Raw genomic sequence first — 7,512 nt, forward strand, 5'->3', positions numbered from 1 at the left:
CGGGTTGGGATCCGCTAATAAACACGCAATTACTCATTCTGTACTTGATGTACAGTCAATTGTCTAACGAGAAATAAACGGGGCTGGAACCCGTAATTACTCTGACACTTCCAGCAACTCTCACACACCGCCCCGGGCAATAAATGCAAGCCAAAAGAGAACGTAACAGAATAAAGGAAAATACAAGAGTGGGGGTGACAGAAATAGAGGGGGAGGCATCTGGAAAAAACAAAAAAACAAAAAAAAGGTAACCTTATTAATCACATTAATCATTATAATAATCTTATATGAAAGACATGGATAATGTAATGGTTAGAACATCATCATCATCATCATCATCATCAACAACAACAACAAAAATCTAGACTGACGAATGACTTAAAAGCCCAGCAGGAATAATAAATAATGAAAAATATTATATTTGCACATAAACTGTTGCTCTCACATAGAACAAAACTTATTATGCTTGAACAAGTAGTTCTCCCCCATTATGGTTCTACAGTAGCCTATAGGAGACACACACACACACACACAGAGAGAGAGAGAGAGAGAGAGAGAGAGAGAGAGAGAGAGAGAGAGAGAGAGATGTGAGTGGGGAGGAAAGTTTATCACTGTCTTGTCGTTTTGGCAGAAACAGGCCATTCATACACCCCCTGCCCAACAACACAAATGTACCCTCCCAGTAACCCCCTTCATCCACCATCACCACCACCACCCCACGGTGTTGGCTTTTTGAAGACGCCGCCAGTATCTCTGAAGAACTAATCCATTTATCTAGTTTCATGAGTGCACTGGGTGAATGCCTTCAACAATGGTCGGGCCCTGCTGGGAAATGCAAGTCGGGGAGTCCAGTAGTCACACACATCCACAGATTCCATACACCATGTTATGGTTTGACTACTTTGCTGTTCCTTGTTTTCAAAACAACAACAGAGGTTGAATGGGACGAATACCTTGGCCATCGTCTTTTCATCCCAGGAGCGATGGGTTGCTGTAGAACATTCCACCGGATGAGGCAGGGCCTCTGGTTCGAGAGACACAGAGAGAGAGAGGGTGGGAGGGAGTTGCTTTCACGCCACTTGCACAAACTGTAGCAACAACAGACAACTGCTAGTGAGGAGTAGCTTTGCAATAGCTCGGTTGGTTGACTGAAAAACAGTAGCATACACTACAGAACCCAGCCACACAGACAAATAGCTCCTTGCTGATGTGATGCAATTGTGGGTTTGGGTTAATTCCAGAGGGCCTGCAAAAAACACCAACGGTGTTATTTGCTGACGTTTTTGAATGATCTGGCAGGTGTTAGTGACAGACTAGATTTACATACGTCTATATATATATATATATATATATATATATATATATATATATATATATATATATATATATATACACCATTCAAAAGTTTGGGGTCACTTGCCTGAAAAGTTTCTCATGACTAAAAAATAAAACTAAAATGTTATATATATATATATATATATATATATATATATATATATATATATATATATATATATATTATTTGTTTTTGAAATTGATAACATGGACCGAATAATTAAGAAAAGCAGCCAATAAGTGCCCAACATAGATGGGAACTCCTTCAGTACTGTTTAAAAATCATCCCAGGGTGATACCTCAAGAAGTTGGTTGAGAAAATGTCAAGAGTACATGTCTGCAAATTCTAGGCAAAGGGTGACTACTTTGAAGATGCTAAAATATAACACAGTTTTGATTTATTTTGGATTTTTTTAGTCACAACATAATTCCCATAGTTCCATTTATGTTATTCCATAGTTGTGATGACTTTACTATTATTCTAAAATGTAAAAAAAAATAAATAAATAAATTAAAAAAAAAAAAAAAAGAATGAGTAAGTGACCCTAAACTTTTGACCGACAGTGTATATATATATATATATATGTGTGTGTGTGTGTGTGTGTGTGTGGGTTGGGTAGGTAGGTAGGTAGGTAGGTAGATAGACAGACAGACAGACAGACAGATAGATAGAGACAGACAGACAGACAGACAGACAGACATATTTTAATATATCAGTTTATTTGTTTTAATTGATATTGCCCTTAGCTATTAATATAGACAAATAAAAAAATAAAGAAAAAAAGAAAAAATGCAGTCAGAGCATTATGCAATTATAATTACATAAATAATAAAGTTTCAGAAGTACTACCAGATTAAATATCAACATATTATTATTAAATAGTATTCATACATATTATACAATTATATATTTAAATATTATGATATATCATTATATATTTATAAACATTATTAAAATATGATTTCTTAAATATTAACCCTTTGATGCATGAATCTGTTTACTTTCTAAACAAGAAAATAATTACTAATATATATATATATATATATATATATATATATATATATATATATATATATATATATATATATATATATATTATAAATAAATACATAAACAATACTACACAAAAATATATTGGTAGATATTCATTTGTGTTACATGATAAATAAATATAAAATAGTGGACCTGTCCACCAAACCCTGCAGCCCGTTCTCACTCCCGAGGCGTCAAAAGCTGCCGCTTGTGCAACAGCCCAGCGCGTCAATCTACGGACGCCCAAAGCACCCTCTGGCATCTGTATCGGACGCACGCAAAGGGCAGCCTAAAAGGGAGGCGTCACTGCCAGTCATCGGATATTGCGTGTGTTTAACCGCAATACGTTTTATTATACTTATAAATATATTAGTGTGGTTATAATACACCATTATGTCGATTAATTTAGATCGCCTAACCCAACCCCATTCCTGAACCTAAGCAATTATCAACGATATAACGACGTAACTTGCCCCAATAATCAAAACAGGTAATAAGTACAACCCCCCATACCACCACCCACCCCCCACCCCCACCCCCCACCCCCTTGGTTGTGTCTATACTGTACACCTATATACACAGAAGGTCTGGCAGTTTATTAATTCTTTCCTTTATTAAGTTATTTTATTGAGTTTACTTGCATGCAGACATATAAACTGCAGTGTACTATAGGTTCGGTTTGAATCATTTTGATTTGTCATGTCGCTCACGGAGGATGTGCGAACCTAGCTTAATAGCTGAAAATCTTCCCCCTCCGTGAAGGCTGCCATCCAATACCGGTCACACATCTCATTCAAAAGATACATCCGAACTTGAGCTCATCGTAATTGGTCACAAGACAGTGGTGTTTGAAGTCGCGCTGATGCCTTCTCGCTGCCGCGATTTTTGAATTTGTTACTAGAACGAGTAAGTATCCCAATGTAATTAAATAAAAACGTACATTTGGGTCTGTTCTTCACACAGAGATCGAAATGCATGGAATACACCCGGAACTGAACAGGCCACTTCAGCAGAGCAGAATGTATATATAAAATAACTTTAATTAAACATTAACCACTGTAAAATAATACATGTTGCTGATTAAACATTACCATTGTGAATAAACGTGGCTGATTTCAAACATAATAAAAATCATACCCCAACATATCATGTCAGAATGACAAAATTCTACCCCAACATATCATTTGGCAGTGATAAAAATCTGATTCCCTTTGCATCGGTTTTTGATGCCGAACGTTTGTCACTGAAAGCAATGTGCTTGCCAAAAGGGAGCTTTTGGCATCCACCTGCTGAAGCACTGGGCTCTTGCACAAGTGGCAGTATTTGACGCTTCAGGAGTAAGAACGGGTTGAACCCTAACCCAGAGTGAGAGTGCATTGTTTGACCCTTCCCTGAGGCTGCTATTGTCTTGTGCTGTGCCTAATAAACAGCAGACAGCCATTACAGAGCTTTATCCCTCCACATGAAAATTTCCACAAAGACGGATAATACAGTCAGACTTTCCTGTGCTCCTTGCTGATGTGATGCCATTGTGGGTTTGGGTTAATTCCAGAGGGCTGTACAAAGAGAAACGGATGAATATGAAGTGTCACCCAGCAGCTGGGGCCTGGCTCAGTTATTCCCTCTCTGCACATGTGCACAGCAGAGGCTGGTATCAGATCAGTTCCTCTAATCTGTATCACAAACGATGTAGATTTTTTCTTTAACCCGCCGGAGTGAATCAGGATCTAAACCTGCCACTTAACAGACTTGTGTCTGCTTAAGAGACTGCTGTGTATTATCGGACTATGACTTCTGGGGGTTCCGAGCACCATGGGCAGCCATAGATGATGAATTAGTTTGATGTTGCAGATCAAACACTGATATGGTTGAGAATACATTACAGAATGTGGACACAGTTGAGTCTAACCAGTTCCTTATTCTTGTCCGCCTCTGTGACCTGGAGGTGTTAAATGTTGCCCAACCCAGACGCTCAACAAAGCACTCGTTAGCATTCAGGGTGTGATCGTAAAGTACAGCACATCCTCAGTGACATCACAACACTAAAAAACTAAAAACTCCTCATATTTCATCTGTTAGCATGTGGTTAAACAATCAAATTGCCTTCAGCATTTTTTAGGCAGAGGCTATTTGCACTACTGTAAGTGCAAATAGTGATAGATGCTATTTACACTAAGTGTAAAAAGCAACAAAAACCATCTTCTTTGCACTAATTGCAAATAATTTTACATGCCATTTGCACTCCAGTTAAATAAAAGAAGATGCTATTTGCACCCTGGTGCAAATAATGGTATATGCTATTTACACCCCCATGCAAATAGTGGCAGAAATTATTTGCACCCCATTCCTGGTGCAAATAATGGTAGATACTAGGGATGTGCCTGAAGCCAAAAGGCATGGATAATGACTTCAAAATGAATAACGGATTCATCCGAATAATATAAAACAATTCTTATGACTGATTATCCAAGAAGCACAAGGATAAAGCGACATTTTATATAAACATATACAAAATTACAAACACATTAATGAATCTGTGCAGCCAATATTTCTAAAGTGTAAACCTTATGAATGAAAATGCGCATGGTGCGATTTCAGATTGGATGGCCGCAGTTTCGACTCCGTTTGTGGTCTCTCTTAATTGTGCACGTCTGGAACTTGACAAGTGTAATATTAACTAAGATAGACATCATGTTCACTTTCCACTTCTTGAAATGTCTTTGTTAATGTATCACATGATTCACATGTGATTCTCATGTATTTATTTATAGCATAACCTGAGCGTGATGTTAAATTCCTGACATGAAGTGATGCTTTCATGTCGGATCTCGTCTATCCATCTTTTAAAGTTGACCACATTTATATCCACATCAGCGATTGAGGTAATTAACTGGTTAAGACTTTATTCCGAAAAAAGTTAAAATGCTCCATAAAGGTTTAAATGCTCCATAGAGTATTCATCTATTAGGAATATTTCTCCTTATGTAAAACGAAGAAAATGAAACATGCTCCATCTTTTTTCTTCTTCTTTTTTAAACTGTGCTACATCTGGTAAGGCGCTATATAAATGTAACATTATTATTATTATTATTATTATTATTGTTATTTAACTAAATAATGGTGTCATATCATACAAATTCCTGATAGATTTATGGGACGTTCACCTGTTTGTAGGCTATATTGATTTTATTTTCATTTCTTTTAATTTTTGAATTTGTATTTATTATTCACTGCAAAATGTGTACTTGACATTTAACATTTTGCTTGACACCTCCTGCTTTCAGAATAATGTTGTTGTGCATGAACAGATGAACGAAAATTCAGTTTCATGCAGATATTAATATCAGAAATACCAGGAGAAACCAGTTACCAACATATTCCACAGTTAATATAGCCTACAAATTCAGCTTCATCTCGTAAGAAAAACAAAACAATAAAATAATATATTTTTTTACTAATAGTTGTATTATAATAATAATAATAATAATAATAATAATAATTATTATTATTATTATTATTATTATTAGGCTATTATTTTGAAAAGGCATATACAAGGCATATTTTATTAACAGAAACTATAAATGCAAGAGTAATATTTAAAATTGGGCATTTCATTTAGTTTTGACACACTTGCTGTTTAACACCCAGTTCTATCCAAATACAGAGACAGATACAGATAATTTTGTCATATGAACAGATCAGAGGTGGGTAGAATAGACAAAAACTGTACTCAAGTAAAAGTACAATTACTTAAAAAATAATTACTCAAGTAGAAGTAAAAGTACTAACATAAATAATTACTTGATTAAGAGTAAGAAAGTGTAACACCGACTCAGGCTGAGTGGGATCCATGTGCGGTTTATTAACACAACAAGTTCAGAGTACAAACAGGAGTGGGTAAAATAACCAGGGCAACCAACAACAGGGCAGTAACATAGTCAAACAGGCAAAGGATCGGGGCAGGCAGCAAAATAGCTGTAGAGATAGTCCAGGCAAACACAGTAATAGGCAGGCAGCAGAGAATCATACAAGGTAAATCCAAAGCAGAGTCAAACACGGGTAGATCAACAGAGTAAGTAATAACGCTTAGAAATGTAGCCGGGCAAACAAGACTTTGCAATGAATGAACACATACATCAGGCTTAAATAGTCTGAGTGATATGAGGCAGGTGTAGGGTAATCAGTCCAGGCATGTGGGCACTTGGGAAGTGTAGATCAATGTTAATATTCAGGTGAGTGAGACCTCTGGTGGTCGACTGAGGAATCTTCACCGGCGTTCGTGACAGAAAGTATCCATTTAAAAGAGTACTCAAGTATTGAGTAACTCGTTAACAAATGACATAATGGACGTAGTGTGTGAAATATTGTGTGAAATTCTTGGGTGCAGTTCCAAGCAACATAATAGTCATGACAGTGATGAGACATATACCAATTTACAATAAACATCAGACTAACACAACACAATTTAAAATCTAATATACACATAATTACACATAACAAAAAATACAAATAATAACATACAATGTACAGTATACAATACACACAATATAGCATACACATTATACAATAAAAAAGTATATATAGTATATATATAAAATGTACAGTAGGTTGTATTGTATGTATTAACATTCAGGCTGTCGGTTGATAGTAAGTTGCCAGTGTGTTGTAACGAGAAAATATAATATAATAATAATAATATAATTTATGACAGTCCGGTGTGAGATATAAGAGTAATAAAGTGCAGTGCTGATGTATTTTGATTGTGGGAGATCAAGAGTTCAAAAGTCTGATTGCTTGGGGGAAGAAGCTGTCATGAAGTCGGCTGGTGCGGGTCCTGATGCTGCGATACTGCCTGCCTGATGGTAGCAGTGAGAACAGCCCATGGCTCGGGTGGCTGGAGTCTCTGATGATCCTCCGAGCTTTTTTCACACACCGCCTGGTATATATGTCCTGGAGGGAGGGAAGCTCACCTCCGATGATGTGTCTGGCAGTTTGCACCACCCTTTGCAGGGCTTTGCGGTTGTGGGCTGTGCTATTGCCGTACCAGGCGGAGATACAGCCAGTCAGGATGATCTCTACAGTGCAGGTGTAGAACCGTGTGAGGATGTGGCAGTTCATTCCAAACTTCCTAAGCCGTCTCAGGA

Source organism: Myxocyprinus asiaticus, chromosome 15 (assembly GCF_019703515.2).
Source record: "Myxocyprinus asiaticus isolate MX2 ecotype Aquarium Trade chromosome 15, UBuf_Myxa_2, whole genome shotgun sequence".
NCBI lineage: Eukaryota > Metazoa > Chordata > Actinopteri > Cypriniformes > Catostomidae > Myxocyprinus > Myxocyprinus asiaticus.